Raw genomic sequence first — 24,695 nt, 5'->3', positions numbered from 1 at the left:
GTCAGAAAAAAATATACACTGCCGTTTCTACTCTTTTTTGTAGTATATACACCAACTCAATATGCTCTCTCATGTAAAATACCGAAATTCTAATTTTACGTGAATCGATAAAAATCAAAATATTATCTAGGCACCCCAATGTTAGAAACAAAATTTCTCTGAATATAATCTGTCAGAAAAAATATACAATGCCTTTTTCTACTTTGTTTTGGAGTATATACACCACCTCATTATGCTCTGTCATGTAAAATACAGAAATTCTATATTTAAGCGAATCGAAAAAAATCTAAATATTATCTAGGCACCTCAATTTTAAAAGCAAAATTTCTCTGAATATAATCTGTCAGAAAAAATATACAATGCCCTATTCTATTGTGTTTTGGAGTATATAAGGCAACTCAGTATGCTCTCTCATGTAAAATACAGAAATTATATATTTAAGCGAATCGAAAAAAAATTTAAATATTATCTAGGCACCCGAATGTTAAAAGCAAAATTGCTCTGAATATAATCTGTCAGAATAATACAATGCCCTTTCTACCCTGTTTTTAGTATATACACCAATTCAATATGCTCTCTCATGTAAAATACAAAAATTCTAATTTTACCCGAATCGAAAAAATCAAAATATTATGTAGGCACCCCAATGTTTAAAACAAAATTGCTCTGAATATAATTTGTTAGATAAAATACAGAATGCCATTTTCTACTCTGTTTTGGAGTATATACACCAACTTAGTATGCTCTGTCATGTAAAATACGGAAATTCTAATTTTACGTGAATCGAATAAAATCTAAATATTATCTATGCACCCCAATGTTAAAATTAAAATTGCTCTGAATATAATCTGTCTGAAAAAATATACAATATCCGATTCTACTCTGTTTTGGAGTATATACACCAACACCATATGCTCTCTCATATAAAATACCGAAATTCTAATTTTATGCGAATCAAAAAAAATCTAAATAATATCTAGGCGCCTCAAAGTTCAAAGAAAATGGCTCTGAATATAGTCTGTTAGAAAAAATATACAATGCCTTATTCTACTCTGCTTGGAGTATATACACCAACTTAGGATGCTCTCTCATATAAAATACAGAAATTCTAATTTTAGCCGAATCGAAAAAGTCTAAATATTAGGTAGGCACCCCAATTTTAAAAACAAAATTGCTCTGAATATAATCTGTCAGAAAAAATATACAATGCCTTATTCTACACTTTTTTGGAGTATATACAGAAACTCTATATGCTCTCTCATGTAAAATACTGAAATTCTAATTCTACCCAAATCGAAAAAATATAAATATTGTCTAGGCACCCCAATGTTAAAAACAAAATTGCTCTGAATATAATCTGTCAGAAAAAATATACAGTGCCCTATTCTACTCTATTTTGGAGTATATAAACCAACTCCATATGCTCTCTCATGTAAAATACAGAAATTGTATATTTAAGGGAATCGAAAAACATCTAAATATCATCCTGGCACCCCAATGTTAAAAGAAAAATTGCTCTGAATATAATCTGTCAGAAAAAATATACAATGCCCTTTTGTACTCTGTTTTGTTGTATATACACCAACACGGTATGCTCTGTCATGTAAAATACAAAACTTCTAATTTTACCTGAATCGAAAAAATCTAAATATTATTTAGGCAACCCAATGTTAAAAACAAAATATCTCTGAATATAATCTTTCAGAAGAAAATATACAATGCACTATTCTACTCTGTTTTGGGGTATATACACCAAATGAATATGCTCTCTTATGTAAAATACAGAATTTCTATATTTAAGCGAATCGAAATATATCTCAATATTATCTAGGCACCCCAATGTTAAAAGCAAAATTCCTCAGAATATAATCTGTAACAGAAAATACACAATGACATTTTCTATTCTGTTTTGTATTATATAAACCAACTCAATATGCTCTTTCATGTAAAATACAGAAACTCTAATTTTACCCGAATCGAAAATATCTAAATATTATTTAGGCACGCCAATGTTAAAAACAAAATTGCTCTGCATAAAATCTGTCAGAAAAATTATACAAAGCCCTTTTCTACTTCGTTTTGGGGTATATACACCAACTCCATAAGCTCTCTCATGTAAAGTACCGAAATTCTAATTTTACATGTATCGAAAAAAATCTAAATATTATCTAGGCACCCCAATGTTACAAAAAAATTGCTCTTAATATAATATGTGAGAAAAAATATACAATGCCCTATTCTAATCTGTTTTTGAGTATATACACGAACTCAGTATGCACTCTCATGTAAAATACCGAAATTCTAATTTTACCTGAATCGAAAAAAATCTAAATAATATCTAAGCGCCCCAAAGTTAAAAGAAAATGGCGCTGAATATAGTCTGTTAGAAAAAATATACAATGCCTTATTCTACTCTGTTTTGGAGTATATACACCAAATCAGTTTGCTCTCTTATGTAAAATACGGAAATTCTAATTTTACGTGAATCAAAAAAAATCTAAATATTATCTAGGAACCCGAATGTTAAAAGTAAAATTGCTCTGATTAGAATCTGTCAAAAAAAAATATACAATGCCCTTTTCTACTCTGTTTTGGAGTATATACACCAACTCAATATGCTCTCTCATGTAAAATACCAAAATTCTAATCTTACCTGAATCCAAAATAATCTAAATATCATCTATTCAACTGAATGTTAAAAGCAAAATTGCTCTGAATATAATCTGTCAGAAAAAATATACAATGCCTTATTCTACTGTTTTGGAGTATATACACAAACTCAGTATGCTCTCACATGTAATATACCCAAATTATAATTTTACGTGGATCGAAAAAAATCTAAATATTATCTAGGTACCCCAATGTTAAAAAGAAAATTGCTTTGAAAATAATTTGTCAGAAAAAATATACAAAGCCCTATTCTACTCTGTTTTGGAGTATATAAACCAACTCCATATGCTCTCTCATGTAAAATACAGAAATTCCATATTTAAGCAAATCGAAAAGAATCTAAATATTATCTAGGCACTCCAATGTTAAAAGAAAAATTGCTGTGAATATAATCTGTCAGAAAAAATATACAATGCCCTTTTCTACTCCGTTTTGAAGTATATACACCAACTCATGCTCTCCAACGTAAAATAACGAAATTATATTTTTACGTCAATCGAAGAAAATCTAAATAATATCTAGGCGCCCCAAAGGTAAAAGAAAGTGGCTCTGAATATAGTCTTTTAGAACAAATATACAATGCTTTATTCTACTCTGTTTTGGAGTATATACACCAACTCAGTATGCTCTCTCATGTAAAATATAGAAATTCTAATTTTTCAGGAAATGTAAAAATCTAAATATTATCTAGGCACCCCAATGCTAAAAAAAAATTGCTCTGAATATAATCTGTAAGAGAAAATATACAATGCCCTAGTCTAACATTTTTTGGAGTATATACACCAACTCCATGTGCTCTCTCATGTAAAATACAGAAATTCTATATTTAAGCGAAGTGAAAATAATTTAATATCATCTAGGCAACCCAATGTTAAAAGCAAAATTGTTCTGAATACAATCTGTCATATAAAATATACAATGCCCTTTTCAACTTTGTTTTGGAGTATATACACCAACTCAATATGCTCTCTCATGTAAAATACCAAATTTCTAATTTTATGTGAATCCAAAAAAATCTAAATAATATCTAGGCTCTCCAAAGGTAAAAGAAAATGGCTCTGAATATAGTCTGTTAAAAAAATATACAATGCCTTATTCTACTCTGTTTTGGAGTATATGCACCAACTCAGTATGCTCTCTTATGTAAAATACAGAAATTCTAATTTTACCTGCATTGAATAAATCTAAATATTATCTAGGCACCCCAATGTTATAAACAAAATTGCGGCCGGGCGAGGTGGCTCAAGCCTGTAATCCCAGCACTTTGGGAGGCCGAGGCGGGTGGATCTCGAGGTCAGCAGATCGGGACCATCCTGGTCAACATGGTGAAACCCCGTCTCTACTAAAAATACAAAAAATTAGCTGGGCACGGTGGTGCATGCCTGTAATCCCAGCTACTCGAAAGGCTGAGGCAATAGAATTGCCTGAACCCAGGAGGCGGAAGTTGCGGTGAGCCGAGATTGCGCCATTGAACTCCAGCCTGCATAACAAGAGCGAAACTCCGTCTCAAAAAAAAAACCAAAACAAAACAAAAACAAAACAAAACAAAACAATAAGACAACAAAATTGTTCTGAGTATAATATGTCAGAAAAAATATACAATGCACTATTCTACTTTTTTCTGGAGTATATACACCAACTCGATATGCTCTCTAATGAAAAATAATGAAATTCTATATTTAAGCAAATTGAAAAAAATCTAAATATCATCTAGGCACACCAATATTAAAAGCAAAATTGCTCTGAATATAATCTGTCAGAGAAAATATACAATTCCCTTTTCTACTCTCTTTTGTAGTATATACACGAACTGAATATGCTCTCTAATGTAAAATAACAAAATTCTAATTTTACACGAATCGAAAAAAAATCTAAATAATATCTAGGCGCACGAAAGTTAAAAGAAAATGCCTCTGAATATAGTCTGTTAGAAAAAATATACAATGCCTTATTTTACTCTTTATTGGAGTATATACACCAACTCAGTATGCTCTCTCATGTAAAATACAGAAATTCTAATTTTACCCGAATGGAAAATATCTAAATATTATCTAGGCATCCCAATGTTAAAAACAAAATTGCTCTAAATATAATCTGTCAAAAAATATATACAATGACTTATTCTCCCCTGTTTTCGAGTGTATACACCAACTCAATATGCTATTTAATGTAAAATACCGAAATTCTAATCTTACGTGAATCGGTAAGAATCTAAATAATATCTAGGCACCCGAATGTTAAAAGCAAAATTGCTCTGAATATAATCTGTCAGAAAAAATATAAAATGCCCTTTTCTATTTTCTTTTGGACTATATACACCAACTCAATATGCTCTCTCATGTAAAATACCGGAATTCTAATTTTAAAGGAATCGAAAAAAATCTAGATAATATCTATGCGCTCCAAAGTTAAAAGAAAATGGCTCTGAATACAGTCTGTTAGAAAACATATACAATGCCTTATTCTACTCTGTTTTGAACTATATGTACCAACTCAGTATGCTCTCTCATGTAAAATACAGAAATTCTTATTTTACCCAAATCGAAAAAATCTCAATATTATCTAGGATCTTTAACGTTAAAAAAAAAAATTGCTCTCAACATAATCTGTGAGAAAAAGTACACAAATCCCTTTTCTACTCTCTTTTGTACTATATACACGAACTCAATTCGCTCTCTCATATAAAATAATGAAATTCTAATTTTACACGAATCAAAAAAATTCTAAATAATATCTAGGCGACCGAAAGTTTAAAAAAAATGTCTCTGAATATAGTCTGTTCGAAAAAATATACAATGCCTTATTCTACTCTGTTTTGGAGTATATACACCAACTCAGCATGCTCTCCCATGTAAAATACCGAAATTATAAGTTTACACGAATAGAAAAAAATGTAAATATCTTGGCGCCCCAAATTTAAAAGAAAATGGCTCTGAATATAATCTGTTAGAAAACATATACAATGCCTTATTCTACTTTGTATTGGAGTATATACACTGACTAAGTATCCTCTCTCATGTAAAATACAGAAATTCTACTTTTACCCAAATCAAAAAAATCTAAATATTACCTAGGCACCCCAATGTTAAAAACAAAATTGCTCTGAGTATAATCTGTCAGAAAAAATATGCAATGCCCCACTCTCTGTTTTGTAGTATATACACAATCTCAACTCAATATGCTCTCTCATGTAAAATACAAAAATTCTAATTTTGCCCGAATCCAAAATATCTAAATATTATCTAGGCCGCCCAGTGTTAAAAACAAAATTGCTCTGAATATATTCTGTTAGAAAAAATATACAATGCCCTATTCTACTCTGTTTTGGAGTATATACACCAACTCAGTATGCTCTCTCATGTAAAATACCGAAATTCTAATTTTATGTGAATCGAAAAAAATCTAAATATCATCTAGGCACTCCAATGTTAGAAGCAAAATTGCTCTGAATATATTCTGTCAGAAAAAATATGCAATGCTTTTTTCTACTCTGTTTTGGAGTGTATACACCAACTCAATATGCTCTCTCATGTAAAATACCGAAATACTAATTTTACGAGAATCGAAAAAAATCTAAATATCTAAGCGCCCGAAAGTTAAAAGAAAATGGCTCTAAATATAGTCTGTTAGAAAAACATACAATGCCTTATTCTACTCTGTTTTGGAGTATATACACCAACTCAGTTTGCTCTCTGATGTAAAATACCGAAATTCTAATTTTACCCCAATCGAAAAAATCTAAATATAATTTAGTCAACCCAATGTTAAAAACAAAATTTCTCTGAATATTATCTGTCAGAAAAAATATAGAATGCCCTATTCTACTCTTTTTTGGAGTATATACACCGACTCCATATGCTCTCTCATCTAAAATACAGAAATTCTACATTTCAGTGAATAGAAACATATCTAAATATTACCTAGGCACCCCAATGTTAAAAGCAAAATTGCTCTGAATATAATCTGTCAGAAAAATTACACAATGCCATTTTCTACTGTGTTTTGTAGTATATACACCAACTCAATATGCTCTAATATGTATAATACAGAAATTCAAATTTTATTCGAATCAATATAATCTAAATATTATGTAGGCACGGCAATGTTAAAAACAAAATTGCTCTGAATAAAATCTTTCAGAAAGAATATAAAATGCCCTATTCTACTCTGTTTTGGAATATATACACCAACTCAGTATGCTCTCTCATGTAAAACACCGAAAATCTAATTTTACCTGAAACGAAAAAATCAAAATATTATGTAGTCAACCCAATGTTACAAACAAAATTGCTCTGAATATAATCTGTCAGAAAAAATATTCAATTCCGGATTCTACTCTGTTTTGGAGTATATACACCAACTCCATATGCTCTCTCATGTAAAATACAAAAATTGTATATTTAAGCGAATCGAAAAAAATCTAAATAATATCTAGGCGCCTCAATGTTAAAAGAAAACGGCTCTGAATATAGTATGTTAGAAAAAATATACAATGCCTTCTTCTACTATGTTTTGGAGTATATACACCAACTCAGTATGCTCTCTCGTGTAAAATACAGAAATTCTAATTTTACCCGAATCAAAAAAATCTAAATATTATCAAGGCACCCTGAGGTTAAAAACAAAATTTCTCTGAATATAAGCTCTGAGAAAAAATATACAATGCCCTATTCTACCCTTTTTTTGAGTATTTACACCAACTCTACATGCTCTCTCATGTAAAATACAGAAATTCTATATTTAATCGAATTGAAAAAAATCTATTATCTAGGCACCCCAATGTTAAAAACAAAATTGCTCTGAATATAGTCTGTCAGAAAAAATATACAATGTCATTTTCTACTCTTTATTGGAGTGTATACACGAACTAAGTATGCTCTCTCATGTAAAATACCGAAATTCTAATTTTCCGTGAATCGAAAAAATCTAAATATTATCTAGGCACCCCAATGTTTAAAGCAAAATTGCTCTGAATATAGTCTGTCTGACAGAAGATACAATGTCCTTGTCTACTCTGTTTTACAGTATATACACCAACTCAGTATGCTCCCTCATATAAAATAACAAAATTCTAAATTTATGTGAATCGAAAAAAATGTAAATGACATCTAGTCGCCCCAAAGTTAAAAAAAATGGCTCTGAATATAGTCTGTTAGAAAAAATATACAAAGCCTTATTCTACTCTGTTTTGGAATATATACACCAACTCAGTATGCTCTCTCATCTAAAATACAGAAATTCTAATTTCACCCGAATCGAAAAAAATCTAAATATTATCTAGGCACAGCAATGTTAAAAACAAAATTGCTCTGAATATCACCTGTCAGAATAAATATACAATGCCTTATTCTACTCTTTTTTTGAGCATATACACCAACTCCATATGCTCTCTCATGTAAAATAAAAAATTCTATATTTAAGCGAATCGAAAAAATCTAAATATTATCTAGGCACCCCAAAGTTAAAAACAAAATTGCTCTGAATATAATCTGTCAAAGAAAATATACAATGCCCTATTCTATTCTGTTTTGGTGTATATACACCAACTCAGTATGCTCTCTCATGTAAAATAAAGAAATTCTAATTTTACGTGGATCTAAAAAAATCTAAATATTATTTAGGCGCCCGAAAGTTAAAAGCAAAATTTCTCTGAATATAATCTGTCAGAAAAAATATACAATGCCCTTTTCTACTCTTTTTTGGAGTATATAAACCAACTCAGTATGCTCCCTCATGTAAAATACAGAAATTCTATATTTAAGCGAATCGAAAAAAATCTGAATATTATCTAGGAAACACAATGTTAAATGCAAAACTGCTCTGCATATAATCTGTCACAAAAAATATACAATGTCCTTTTCTACTCTGTTTTAGAGTATATACACCAACTCAATATGCTCTCTCAAGTAAAATACCGAAGTTCTAATTTTACGTGAATGGAAAACAGTCTAAATAATATCTAGGCGCCCCAAAGTTAAAAGAAAATGGCTCTGAATATAGTCTGTTAGAGAAAATATACAATGCCGTATTCTACTCTGTTTTGGAGTATATACACCAACTCTGTATGTTCTCTCATGTAAAATACAGAAATTCTATATTTAAGGGAATCGAAAAAAATCTAAATAATATCTAGGCACCCCAATGTTAAAAACAAAATTTCTCTCAATATAATCTGTCAGAAAAAATATACAATGCCGTTTTCTACTCTGTTTTGGAGTATATACACCAACTCAGTTTGCGCTCTCATGTATAATACTGAAATTCTAATATTACCCAAATAGAATAAAATCTAAATATTCTGTAGGCACCCCAATGTTAAAAACAAAAATGCTCTGAATATAATCTGTCAGATAAAATATACAATGCACTATTCTACTCTTTTTTGGAGTATATACACCAACTCCATATGCTCTCTCATGTAAAATACTGAAATTCTAATTTTACGTGAATGGAAAAAAACCTAAGAATATCTAGGCGCCCCAAAGTTAAAAGAAAATGGCTCTGAATATACTCTGTAAAAAGATATATACAATGCCTTATTATACTCTGTTTTGTAGTACATACACCAACTCAGTATGCTCTCTCATGTAAAATACCGAAATTCTAAATTTACTTGAATCTAAAAAATCTAAATATTTTCTAGGCTCCCCAATGTTAAAAGCAAAATTGCTCTGAATAAAATCTTTCAGAGAAAATATACAATGCCCTTTTCTATTCTGTTTTGGAGAATATAAACCAACCCAATATGCTCTCTCATGTAAAATACCAAAATTCTAAATTTACGCGAATCGAAAAAAATCTAAATATTATCGATGCACCAAATGTAAAAAGCAAAATTGCTCTGAATATAATCTGTCAGAAATAATATACGATGCCCTTTCCCACTCTGTTATAAAGTATATACAAGAACTCAATATGCTCTCTCATGTAAAATACAGAAATTATAAATTGATGAAAATTTAAAAATTCTAAATATTATTTAGGCACACCAATGTTAAAAGCAAAATTGTTCTGAATGTAATCTGTCAGAAAAAATATACAATGATTTTTCTACTCTGTTTTGGAGTATATACACTAACCCAATATGCTCTCTCATGTAAAATACAGAAATTCTAAATTTACGCGGATCGAAAAAAATCTGAATATTATCTAGGCACCACAATGTAAAAACCAAAATTTCTCGGAACAAAATCTGTCAGAGAAAATATACATTGCTTCTTTCTACTTTGTTTTGGAGTATATAAACCAACTCAATATGCTCTCCCACGCAAACTACCGAAATTCTAATTTTACACGAACAGAAAATCATCTAAATATTATCTAGGCATACCAGTGTTAAAAGCAAAATTGCTCTGAATATAATCTATCAGAAAATATATACAATGCTTTTTTGTACTCTCTTTTGGCGCATATACACTAACCCAATATGCTCTCTCATGTAAAATATCGAAATTCTAAATTTACGCGAATCGAAAAAAATCCAAATATTATCTAGGCACCCGAATGATAAAATAAAATAGCTCTGAATATAAACAGTCAGAAAAAATATACAATCCCCTTTTCTACTTTGTTTTGGAGTATATACACCAACTCAATATGCTCTCTCATGTAAAATACCGAAATTGTAAATTTACGCGACTCGAAAGAAATCTAAATATTATTGAGGTACCACAATGTTAAAACCAAAATTTATCTGAATATAATCTGTCAGAAAAAATATACAATGCCCTTTTGTAATTTGATTTTTAATATATACACCAACTCAATATGCTCTCATGTAAAATACAGAAATTCTAATTTTACATGAATTGAAAAAAATCTAAATGATATCTAGGAGCCCCAAAGTTAAAAGAAAATGGCTCTGAATATACTGTGTTAGTAAAAATATACAATGCCTTATTCAACTTTGTTTTGCAGTATATACCGCAACTCAGTATGCTCTCTCATGTAAAATACCGAAATTCTAATTTTACGTGAATCGAACAAAATCTAAATATTATCTAGGCACCCTAATGTTAAAAACAAAATTGCTCTGAATATAATCTGTCAGAAAAAATATACAATGTTCTATTCTACTCTGTTTATGAGTATATACACCTATTCAATATGCTCTCTCATGTAAAATATAGAAATTCTATATTTAAGTGAATCGAAAAAAATCTAAATATTATCTAGGCACCCCAATGTTATAAGCAAAATTCCTCAGAATATAATCTGTCAGAAAAAATATACAATGCCCTTTTCTACTCTGTTTTGGAGTATATACACCATCTCAATATGCTGTCTCATGTAAAATATAGAAATTATAATTTTACACGAATCGAAAAAAATCTAAATATCTAGGCGCCCCAAAGTTAAAAGAAAATGGCTCTTAATATAGTCTGTTAGAAAAAATATACAATGCCTTATTCCACTTTGTTTTGTAGAATATACACCAACTCAGTATGCTCTCTTATGTAAAATACAGAAATTCTAATTTTACTCAAATCGAAAAAATAAAAAAATCTAAATATTATCCAGGCACCCCAATGTTAAAAACAAAATTGGTCTGAATATAATGTGTTAGAAAATATATACAATGCCCTATTCTACCTTGTTTTGGAGTATATACACCAACTCCATATGCTCTCTTAGGTAAAATACAAAAATTCTATGTTTAAGTGAATCGAAAATAATCTAAATACTATCTAGGGACCCCATTGTTAAAAGCAAAATTACTCTGAACATAATTTGTCAGAAATAATATACAATGCCCTTTTCTACTCTGTTTTGTAGTATATACACCAACTCAATATGCAATCTCCTATAAAATACAGAAATTCTAATTTTACCTGAATCGAATAAATCTAAATATTACCTAGGCACACCAATGTTAAAACAAAATTTCTGTAAATATAATCTCTCAGAAAAAATATGCAATGCCCTATTTTACTCTGTTTTGGAGGATATACACCAACTCAATATGCTCTATAATGTAAAATACAGAAGTTCTATATTTAAGCGAATCGAAGATAATCTAAATATTATCGAGGCACCACCATGTTAAAAGCAAAATTGCTCTGAATATAATCTGTCAGAAAAAATATACAATGCCCTATTCTACTCTGTTTTGGAGTATATACATCAACTCCATATGCTCCCTTATGTAAAATACAGAAATTCTAATTTTACTCAAATCGAAAAAATAAAAAAATCTAAGTGTTATCTAGGCACCCCAATGTTAAAAAAAAATTTCTCTGAATATATTGTGTCAGAAAAAATATACAATGCCCTATTCTACTCTGTTTTGCAGTATATAGACCAACTCCATATGCTCTCTCATGTAAAATACAGAAATTCTATATTTAAGCGAATCGAAAAAAATCTAGGTATTATCTAGGCACCCCAATGTTAAAAGAAAAATTGCTCTGAATATAATCTGTCAGAAAAAATATACAATGCCCTTTTCGACTCTGTTTTGGAGTATATACACCAACTCGATATGCTCTCTCCTGTAAAATACAGAAATTCTATATTTAAGCGAATCGAAAAAAATCTAAATATTATATAGGCACCACAATATTATAAGCAAAATTGCTCTGAATATATTGTGTCAGAAAAAATATACAATGCCCTATCTACTCTGTTTTGCACTATATAGACCAACTCCATATGCTCTCTTTTGTAAAATACAGAAAATCAATATTTAAGCGAATCCAAAAAAATCTAAATATTATCTAGGCACCCCAATGTTAAGAACAAAATTGCTCTGAATATATTCTGTCAGAAAAAATATAAAGTGCCTTATTCTACTCTGTTTTGGAGTATATAAACCAACTCCATATGCTCTCTCATGTAAAATTCAGAAATTTTATATTTAAGTGAATCGAAAAAAATATAAATATTATCTAGAAACCCCACGTTTAAAGCAAAATTCCTTTGAATATAATCTGTCAGAGAAAATATAAAATGATCTTTTCTACTCTGTTTTGGAGTATATACACCAACTAAATATGCTCTCTCATGTAAAATACAGAAATTCTATATTTAAGCGAATCGAAAAAATCTACATATTATCTAGGAACCCCAATGTTAAAAGCAAAATTCCTCTGAATATAATCTGTCATAAAAAATATAAAATGACTTTTTCTACTCTGTTTTCGAGTATATATACCAACTCAATATGCTCTCTCATGTAAAATACCGAAATTTTAATTTTACGTGAATCGAAAATAATCTAAATAATATCTAGGCACCCCAAAGTTAAAGAAATATGGCTCTAAATAGAGTCTGTTAAGAAAATATACAATGCCTTATTCTACTCTGTTTTGGAGTACATACACCAACTCAGTATGCTCTCTCATATAAAATACCAAAATTCAAATTTTACGTTAATCAAAAAAATCTAAATATTATATAGGGACCCCAATGTTATAAGCAAGATTGCTCTGACTATAATCTGTCAGAACAAATATACAATGGCCTTTTCTACTCTGTTTTGGAGTATATACACCATCTAAATATGCTCTCTCATGTAAAATACAGAAATTCTAATTTTACACGAATCGAAAAAAATCTAAATAATAGCTAGGCGCCCCAAAGTTAAAAGAAAATGGCTCTGAATATGGTCTGTTGGAAAAAATATACAATGTTTTATACTACTATATTTTGGAGTATATAGACAAACTCAGTATGCTCTCTCATGTAAAATACAGAAATTCTAATTTTACGTGAATCGAAAATAATCTAAATATTATCTAGGCACACCAATGTTAAAAACAAAGTTGCTCTGAATATAATCTGTCAGAAAAAATATACAATGCCCTATTCTACTCTGTTTTGGATTATATACACCAACTCCATAGGCTCTATCATGTAAAATACAGAACTTCTATATTTAAGCGAATCGAAAAAAATCTAAATATAATCTGTCAGAAAAAATATACAATGCCCTATTCTACTCTATTTAGAGTATATACACAAACTCAGTATGCTCTCTCATGTATAATACAGAAATTCTATATTTAAGCATATCAAAAAAAATCTAAATATTATCTAGGCACCCCAATGTTAAAAGCAAAATTCCTCTGAATAGAATCTGTTAGAAAAAATATGCAATGCCCTTTTCTATTCTGTTTTGGAGTATATACACCAACTCAATATGCTCTCTCACGTAAAATACAAAAATTCTAATGTTACGTGAATCGAGAAAAATCTAATTGATATCTAGGTGCTCCAAAGTTAAAAGAAAATGGCTCTGAATATAGTGTGTTAGAGGAAATCTACAATGCCTTATTTTACTCTGTTTAGGAATATATACACCAACTCAGTATGCTCTCTCATGTAAAATACCGAAATTCTAATTTTACATGAATCAAAACAAATCTAAATATTATATAGGCACCACATTGTTAAAAAAAATTGCTCTGAATATAATCTGTCAGAAAAAATATACAATGCCCTATTCTACTCTGTTGTGGAGTATATACACCAACTCCATATGCTCTCTCATGCAAAATACAGAAATTCTAAATTTAAGCGAATCGAAAAAAATCTAAAAATTATATAGGCACCCCAATGTTATAAGCAAAATTGCTCTTAATATAATCTTTCAGAAAAAATATACAATTTCCTTTTCTACTCGGTTTTGTAGTATATACACCCACTCAATATGCAATCTCATGTAAAATACAGAAATTCTAATTTTACCTGATTCAAAAAAATCTAAATATTACCTAGGCACCCTAATGTTAAAACAAAATTTCTCTGAATATAATCTGTCAGAAAAAATATACAATGCCCTATTCTACTCTGTTTTGGAGTATATACACCAACTCAGTATTCTATCTCATGTAAAATACCGAAATTCTAATTCTACGTGAATCGAAAAAAATCTAAATAATATCTAGGTGCCCCAAACTTAAAAGAAAATGGCTCTGAATACAGTCTGTAATAAAAAATATACAATTCCTTATTCTACTCTGTTTTGTAGTGTATACACCAACTCCATATACTCTCTCAAGTAAAATACAAGTATTCTATTTTTAAGCAAATTGAAAAAAATCTAAATATTATCTAGGCAACCCAATGTTAAAAGCAAAATTTCTCTGAATATAGTCTGTCAGAAAAAAATATACAATGCAATTTACTACTCTGTTTTGCCGTATATACACGAACTCAATATGCTCTCTCATGTAAAATACCGAAATTCTATTTATGAGAATCGAAAAATATCTAAATTATATCTAGGCGACCCAAAGTTAAAAGAAAATGGCTTTGAATATACTCTGTTAGAAAAAAATACAATGCCTTATTCTACTCTGTTTTGGAATATATACACCAACTCAGTATGCTCTCTCATGTAAAATACCAAAATTCTAATTTTACATGAATCAAAACAAATCTAAATATTATATAGGCACCACAATGTTAAAAACATAATTGCTCTGAATATAATCTGTCAGAGAAAATATACAATGCCCTATTCTACTATGTTTTGGAGTATATACATTAACTCCATATGCTCTATCATGTAATATACAGAGATTCTATATTTAAGCGAATCTAATAAATTCTAAATATTATCTAGACACCCCAATGTTAAAAGCAAAATTGCTCTGAATATAATCTGTCAGAATAATATACAATGCCTTTTTCTACTCTGTTTTGTAGTGTAAACACCAACTCAATACTCTCTCTTATGTAAATTACTGAAATTCTAATTTTATGCAAATCGAAAAAAATCTAAATAATATCTAGGCGCCCCAAAGTTAAAAGAAAATGGCTCTGAAAATAGTCTGTTATAAAAAATATACAATTCCTTATTCCACTCTGTTTTGGAGTATATACACCAACTCAGTATGCTCTCTGATGTTAAATACCGAAATTCTATTTTTACGTGAATCGATCATAATCTAAATATTATCTAGGCACCGGAATGTTAACAGTACAGTTGCTCTGAATATAATCTGTCAGAAAAAATATACAATGCCCGATTCTACCCTGTTTTGGAGTATATACACCAAATCCATATGCTCTCTCATATAAAATACCGAAATTCTAATTTTATGCAAATCAAAAAAAATCTAAATAATATCTAGGCGCCTCAAACTTCAAAGAAAATGGCTCTGAATATAGTCTGTTAGAGAAAATATACAATGCCTTATTCTAATCTGTTTTGGAGTATATACACCAACTCATGATGCTCTCTCATGTAAAATAGAGAAATTCTAATTTTAGCCGATTTGAAAAAATCTAAATAATATCTAGGCAACACAATGTTAAAAACAAAATTGCTCTGAATATAATCTGTCAGAAAAAATGTACAATGCCCCATTCTACTCTGTTTTGGAGGATGTACAACAACTCAATATGCTCTCTCATGTAAAATAGAGAAATTCTATATATAAGCAAATTGAAAAAAATCTAAATATTATCTAGGCACCCCATGTTTAAAACAAAATTGCTCTGAATATAATCTATCAGAGAAAATATACAATACCCTATTCGACTCTGTTTTGGGGTATATACACCAACTGCATATGGTCTCTCATGTAAAATACAGAAATTCTATATTTAAGCGAATCGAAAAATATCTAAATATTATATAGGCACTCCAATGTTAAAACAAAAATTTCTCTGAATAAAATCTGTCAGAGAAAATACAGAATGCCATTTTCTACTCTGTTTTGTATTATATAAATCAATTCAATATGCTCTTTCATATAAAATACAGAAACTTTAATTTTACCCGAATCGAAAAAATCTAAATATTATGTAGGCACACCAATGTTAAAAACAAAATTGCTCTTAATATAATCTGTCAGAAAAAATATACAACGCCCTATTCCACTCTCTTTTGCAGTATATACACCAACTCAGGATGCTCTCTCATGTCAAATACCAAAATTATAATTTTACGTGAATCGAAAAAAATCTAAATATTATCTAGGCACCCCAATGTTAAAATCAATATTGCTCTGAATATAATCCATCAGAAAAACTATACAATGCCCTATTCTACTCTGTTTTTGAGTATATACACCAACTCCATATGCTCTCTCATGTAAAATACAGAAATTCTACATTTAAGCGAATCGAAAAAAATCTAGATATTATCTAGGCACCTCAATGTTAAAAGCAAAATTTCTCTGAATATAATCTGTCAGAAAAAATATACAATGCCTTTTCTACTCTGTTTTGGAGTATATACACCAACTCAGTATGCTCTCTGATGTAAAATACAGATACTGTATATTTAAGCGAATCGAAACAAATCTAAATATTATTTAGGCACCCGAGTGTTAAAAGCAAAATTTTTCAGAATATAATCTGTCAGAAAAAAAATACAATGCCCTTTTCTACTCTGTTTTTAGTATATACACCAACTCAATATGCTCTCTCATGTAAAATACAGAAATTCTTATTTTAGCTGAATCGAAAAAATCTAAATATTATGTAGGCACCCCAATGTTAAAAACGAAATTGCTCTGAATATAATCTGTCAGAAAAAATATACAATGCCCTATTCTACTCTTTTTTGGAGTATATACAGAAACTCCATATGCTCTCTCATGTAAAATACCGAAATTCTAATTGTACGCGAATCGAAAAGAATCTAAATAATATCTAGGATGCCCACAGTTAAAAGAAAATGGCTGTGAATATATTCTGTTAGAAAAAATATACAATGCCTTATTCTACTTCGTTTCGGAGTATATACACCAACTCAGTATGCTATCTCATGTAAAATAACAAAATTCTTATTTTACGCGAATCTAAGAAAATATAAATAATACACAGGAGGCCCAAAGGTAAAAGAAAATGGCTCTGAATATAGTCTGTTAGAAAAAATATACAATGCATTTTTCTACACTGTTTTGGAGTATATACACGAACTCAGTATGCACTCTCATGTAAAATACTAAAATTCTAAATTTACGTGAATCGAAGAAAATCTAAATAATATCTAGGCACCCCAAAGTTAAAAGAAAATGGCCCTCAATATAGTCTGTTAGAGAAAATATACAATGCCTTATTCTACTCTGTTTTGGAGTGTATACACCAACTCAGTATGCTCTCTCATGTAAAATACCGAAATTCTAATTTTACTCGAATCGAAAAAATCTAAATATTATCTCGACACCCCAATGTTAAAAACAAAATTGCACTGAATATAATCTGTCAGAAAAAATATACAATGCCTTATTCTACTCTGTTTTGGAGTGTATACACCAACTCAGTATGCTCTCTCATGTAAAATACCGAAATTCTAATTTTATGTGAATTGATAAAAATCTAAATATTATATAGGCACCCGAATGTTAAAAGCAGAATTGCTCTGAATATATTCTGTCAGAAAATACATACACGGCGCTTTTATACTCTGTTTTGGACTATATACACTAACTCAATATGCTCTCTCATGTAAAATGCCGAAATTCTAATTTTACGTGAATCGAAAAAAATCTAAATAATATCTAGGCACCACAAAGTTAAAAGAAAATGGCTCTAAATATAGTCTGTGAGAAAAAATGTACAATGCCTTATTCTACTTTGTTTTGGAGTATATACACCAACTCGATATGCTCTCTCATGTAAAATACCGAAATTCTAATTTTACTCGAATCGAAAAAATCTAAATATTATCTCGACACCCCAATGTTAAAAACAAAATTGCACTGAATATAATCTGTCAGAAAAAATATACAATGCCTTATTCTACTCTGTTTTGGAGTACATACACCAACTCCATATGCTCTCTTATGTAAAATACAGAAATTCTATATTTAACTGAATCGAAAAAAAGCTTAATATTATCTAGGCACCCAAATTGTTAAAAGCAAAATTGCTCTGAATATAATCTGTCAGAAAATATATACAATGGCTTATTCTACTCTGTTTTGGAGTATATACACCAACTGTGTATGCTCTCTCATGTAAGATACAGAAATTCTAATTTTACGTGAATAGAAAAAATCTAAATATTACCTAGTCAAACAAATGTTAAAAACAAAATTACTCTGTATATAATCTGTCAGAGAAAATATACAATACCCTATTCTACTCTGCTTTGGAGTATATACACCAACCCCATATGCTCTCTCATGTAAAATATCGAAATTCTAATTTTACACAAATCGAAAAAAATCTAAATAATATCTAGGCGAACCAAAGTTAAAAGAAAATGCCTCTGAATATAGTCTGTTAGAAAAAATATACAATGCCTTATTCTACTTTGTTTTGGAGTATATGCACAAACTCAGTATGCTCTCTCACGTAAAATACAGAAACTCTAATTTTACCCAATTTGAATAAATCTAAATATTATCTAGGCACCCCAATGTTAAAAACAAAATTACTCTGAATATAATCTGTCAGAAAAAATATACAATGCCCTATTCTCCTCTATTTTGGAGTATATACACCAACTCCAAATTGTCTCTCATGTAAAATACAAAATTTCTATATTTAAGCGAATTGATAAAAATATAAATATAATCTAGGCACCACTATGTTAAAAGCAAAATTGCTCTGAATATAATCTCTCAGACAAAATATACAATGCCCTTTTCAACTCTCTTTTGGCGTATATACAACAACTCAATATGCACTCTCATGTAAAATACCGAAATTCTAATTTTACATGAATCGAAAGAAATCTAAATATTTTCCAGGCACCACTATGTTAAAAGCAAAATTCTTCTGAATATACTCTGTCAGAGAAAATATACAATGCCCTCTTCTACTCTGATTTGGAGTATATACATCAACTCAGTATGATCTCTCATGTAAAATACTGAAATACTAATATTACGTGAATCAAAATAAAATCTAAATATTTTCCAGGCACCACAATGTTAAAAGCAAAGTTCCTCTGAATATAGTCTGTTAGAAAAAATAAACAATGCCCTATTCTAATCTTTTTGGAGTATATGCACCAACTCAGTGTGCTCTCTCATGTAAAATACAGAAATTCTAATTTTACCTGAATCGAAAATATCTAAATATTATCTTGGCACCCCAATGTTATAAGCAAAATTGCTCTGAATATAATCTGTCCGAAAAAATATACAGTGACCTTTTCTACTCTGTTTTGGAGTATATACACCAACTCAATATGTCTCTTGTAAAATATTGAAATTCTAATTTTACGCGAATCGAAAAAAACCTAAATAATATCTAGGCGCCCCAAAGTTAAGGAAAATTGCTCTGAATATAGTGTGTTAGATAAAATACACAATGCCTTATTCTACTCTGTTTGGAGTATATAAACCAACTCAGTATGCTCTCTCATGTAAAATACAGAAATTCTAATTTTACTCGAATCGAAAAAATCTAAATATTATCTAGGCACCCAAATGTTAAACACAAAATTGCTCTGGATATAATCTGTCAAAAAATATACAATTCTCTATATTACTCGGTTTTGAAGTATATAGACCAACTCCATTTGCTCTCTTGTAAAATACAGAAATTCTATATTTAAGCGAATCGAAAGGAATCTAAATATTTTCTAAGCACCCCAATGCTAAAAGCAAAACTGCTCTGAATATAATCTGTCAGAAAAAATACACAATGCCCTATTCTACTCTGTTTTGTAGTATATACACCAATTCCATATGCTCTCTCAGGTAAAATACCGAAATTATAATTTTACGTGAATCGAAAAAAATTTAATAATATCTAGGCACCCCAAATTTAAAAGAAAATGGCTCTGAATATAGTCTGTTAGAAAAAATATACAATGCATTATTGTACTGTGTGTTGGAGTATATACACCAACTCCATATGCTCTCACATGCAAAATACAGAAATTCTATATTTAAGAGAATCGAAAAAAATCCAAAAATTATATAGGCACCCCAATGTTAGAAGAAAAATTGCTCTGAATATAATCTGTCAGAAAAAATATACAATTCCCTTTTTTACTCTGTTTTGTCGTATGCAAACCAACTCAATATTCAATATCATGTAAAATACAGAAATTCAAATTTAACCTGAATCGAAAAAATCTAAATATTACCTAGGCACCCCAATGTTAAAACAAAATTTCTCTGAATATAATCTGTCAGAAAAAATATGCAATGCTTTATTTTACTTTGTTTTGGAGTATATACACCAACTCAGTATGCTCTCTCATGTAAAATACCGAAATTCTAATTTTAGGTGAATCAAATAAAATCTAAATATTATCTAGGCACCCCAATGTTAAAAAAAATTTTTTCTGAATATAATCTGTCATAAAAAATATACAATGCCCTATTCTACATTGTTTTGGAGTATATACACCAACTCGATATGCTCTGTCATGTAAAATACAGAAATTCGATATTTAAGCGAATCGAAAAAAATCTAAATATTATATAGGCACCACAATATTATAAGCAAAATTGCCCTGAATATAATCTGTCAGAAAAAATATTCAATTACCTTTTCTACTCTGTTTTGTAGTATATACACCAACTCAATATGCTGTCTCATGTAAAATACTGAAATTCTAATTTTACCTGACTCGAAAAAATCTAAATATTGCTTAGGCACCCCAATGTTAAAAACAAAATTTCTCTGAATATTATCTGTCAGAAAAAAATGTACAATTCCCTATTTCACTCTGTTTTGGTGTATATACACCAACTCAGTATGCTCTCTCATGTAGAATACCGAAATTCTAATTTTACGCGAATCGAAAAAAATCTAAATCATATCTAGGCGCACCGAAGTGAAAAGAAAATGACTCTGAATATAGTCTATTAGAAAAAATATACAATGCCTTTTTCTACTCTGTTTTGGAGTACATACACCAACTCAGTATGCTCTCTCATGTACAATACAGAAATTCTAATTTTACCCTATTCGAAAAAATCTAAATATTATCTAGGCACACCAATGTTAAAAACAAACTTGCTCTGAACATAATCTGTCAGAGCAAAATATAAAATACACTGTTCTACTCTGTTTTGGAGTATATACACCAACGCCATATGCTCTTTCATGTAAAGTACAGATATTCTATATTTAAGTGAATCGAAAAAAATCTAAAAAATATCTAGGTGCTCTAAAGTTAAAAGAAAATGGCTCTGAATATAGTCTGTTAGAAAAAATAGACAATGCCTTATTCTACTCTGTTTTGGAGTATATACACCAACTCAGTATGCTCTCTCATTTAATATACAGAAATTCTAATTTTACCCGAATAAAAAAAATCTAAATATTACCTAGGCACACCAATGTTAAAAACAAAATTGCTCTGAATATAATCTGTCAGAAAAAATATACAATGCCCTATTCTACTCTGTTTTGGAGTATATACAGCAATTCCATATGCTCTCCTATGTAAAATACCGAAATTCTAATTTTATGCGAATCGAAAAAAATCTAAATGATATCTAGGCGCCGCAAAGTTAAAAGAAAATGGCTCTGAATATACTCTGTTAGGAAAAATATACCATACCTTATTCTACTGTGTTTTAGAGTATATACCTTAACTCAGTATGCTCTCTCATATAAAATAACAAAATTCTAATTTTAAGTGAATCGAAAAAATCTAAATATTATCTAGGCACCCCAATGTTAAAAACAAAATTACTCTGAATATAATCTGTCAGAAAAAATATACAATGCCCTATTCTACTCTGTTTTGGAGTGTATACACCAACTCAATATGCTCTCTTATGTGAAATAAAGAAATTCTATATTTAAGCGAATCCAAAAGAATCTAAATATTACCTAGACATCCCAATGTTAAAAACAAAATTGCTCTGAATATATTCTGTCAGAACAAATATACAGTGCCTTATTCTACTCTGTTTTGGAGTATATAAACCAACTCGATGTGCTCTCTCATGTAAAATACAGAAATTCTATATTTAAGTGAATCGAAAAATATCTAAATATTATCCAAGAACTCCAATGTTAAAAAGAAAATTCCTCTTAATAGAATCTGGCAGAAAAAATATAAAATGACTTTTTCTACTCTGTTTTCGAGTATATACACCAACTAAAGATGCTCTCTCATGTAAAATACAGAAATTCTATATTTAAGTGAATTGAAAAAAATCTAAATATTATCTAGGAACCACAATGTTAAAAGCAAAATTCCTCTGAATATAATCTGTCCGAAAAAATTTAAAATGACCTTTTCTACTCTGTTTTGGAGTATATATACTAACTCAATATGCTCTCTCATGTAAAATACCGATAGTTTAATTTTACGCGAATCGAAAATAATCTAAATAATATCTAGGCATTCCAAAGCTAAAGGAATATGGCTCTCAATACAGTCTGTTAGAAAAAATATACAATGTTTTATTCTACTCTGTTTTAGAGTATATACACCAACTGAGTATGCTCTCTCATATAAAATACCAAAATTCTAATTTGACGTGAATCGAAAAAATCTAAATATTATATAGGCACCCCAATGTTATAACCAAGATTGCTCTGACTATAATCTGTCAGAAAAAATATACAATGCCCTATTCTACTCTTTTTTGGAGTATATACACCAACTCCATATTCTCTCATGTAAAATACAGAAATTGCATATTTAATCGAATCGAAAAAAATCTAAATATTATCTAGGCACCCCAAAGTTAAAAACAAAATTGCTCTGAATATAATCTGTCAGAAAAAATATACAATTCTCTATTCTACTCTTTTTTGGAGTATATACACCAACTCCATATGCTCTCTCTTGTCAAATACAGAAATTCTACATTAAAGCGAATCGAAATAAATCTAAATATTATCTAGGCACCCCAATGTTAAAAGCAAAATTGCACTGAATATAATCTGTCAGAAAAAATATACAATGCCCTTTTCTACTCTGTTTTGGAGTATATACACCAACTCCATATTCTCTCATGTAAAATACAGAAATTATATATTTAAGCGAATCAAAAAATCTAAATATTATCTAGGCACCCCAATGTTAAAATCAAAATTTCTCTGAATATAATCTGTCAGAAAAAATATAAAATGCCTTATTCTACTCTGTTTTGGAGTATATACACCTACTCACTATGCTCTCACGTGTATAATAACGAAATTCTAATTTTACGTGAATTAAAAAAATCTAAATATTATCTAGGCACCCCAATGTGAAAGCAAAATTGCTCTGCATAAAATCTGTCAGAAAATATAAACAATGCCCTATTCTACTCTGTTTTGAAGTATGTACACCAACTCAGTATGCTCTCTCATGTAAAATACAGAAATTCTAATTTTACCAGAATCGAAAAAATCTAAATATTATTTAGTCAACCCAATGTTAAAAACAAAATTTCTCTGAATATAATCTGTCAGAGAAAATATAGAATGCCCTATTCTACTCTGTTTTGGTGTATATACACCGACTCCATATGCTCTCTCATCTAAAATACAGAAATTCTTTATTTAAGCGAATCGAAAAATATCTAAATATTATCTAGGCACCCCAATGTTAAAAGCAAATTTTCTCTGAATAGAATCTGTCAGAAAAAATATAAGATTCCCTTTTCTACTCGGTTTTGTAGTACATAAACCAACTCAATATGCTCTCTCATGTAAAATACCGAAATTCTAATTTTACGCGAATCTAGAAAAATCTAAATAATATCGAGGTGCTCCAAACGTAAAAGAAAATGGCTCTGAATATAGTCTGTTATAAAAAATATACAATGCCTTATTCTACTGTGTTTTGGAGTATATACACCAACTCAGTGTGCTCTCTCATATAAAATTCAGAAATTCCAATTGTAAACGTATCTAAAAAATCTAAATATTATCTAGGCACTCCAATGTTAAAAAAAAAATTGCCCTGAATATAATCTGTCAGAAAAAATATACAACGCCGTATTCTACTATATTTTGGAGTATATACACCAACTCCATATGCTCTCTCATGTAAAATACCGAAATTCTAAATTTACGTGATTCGAAAAAAATCTAAATATTATCTAGGCACCCGAATGTTAATAGCAAAATTGCTCTGAATATAATGTGTCAGAATAAATATACAATGCCCTTTTCTACTCTTTTTTGTAGTATATACACCAACTCAATAT

Source organism: Callithrix jacchus, chromosome 10 (genome assembly GCF_049354715.1).
Source record: "Callithrix jacchus isolate 240 chromosome 10, calJac240_pri, whole genome shotgun sequence".
Classification (NCBI taxonomy): Eukaryota; Metazoa; Chordata; class Mammalia; order Primates; family Cebidae; genus Callithrix; species Callithrix jacchus.
The sequence above is the reverse complement of the archived record's forward strand: the minus strand, read 5'-3'. Positions refer to the sequence as shown.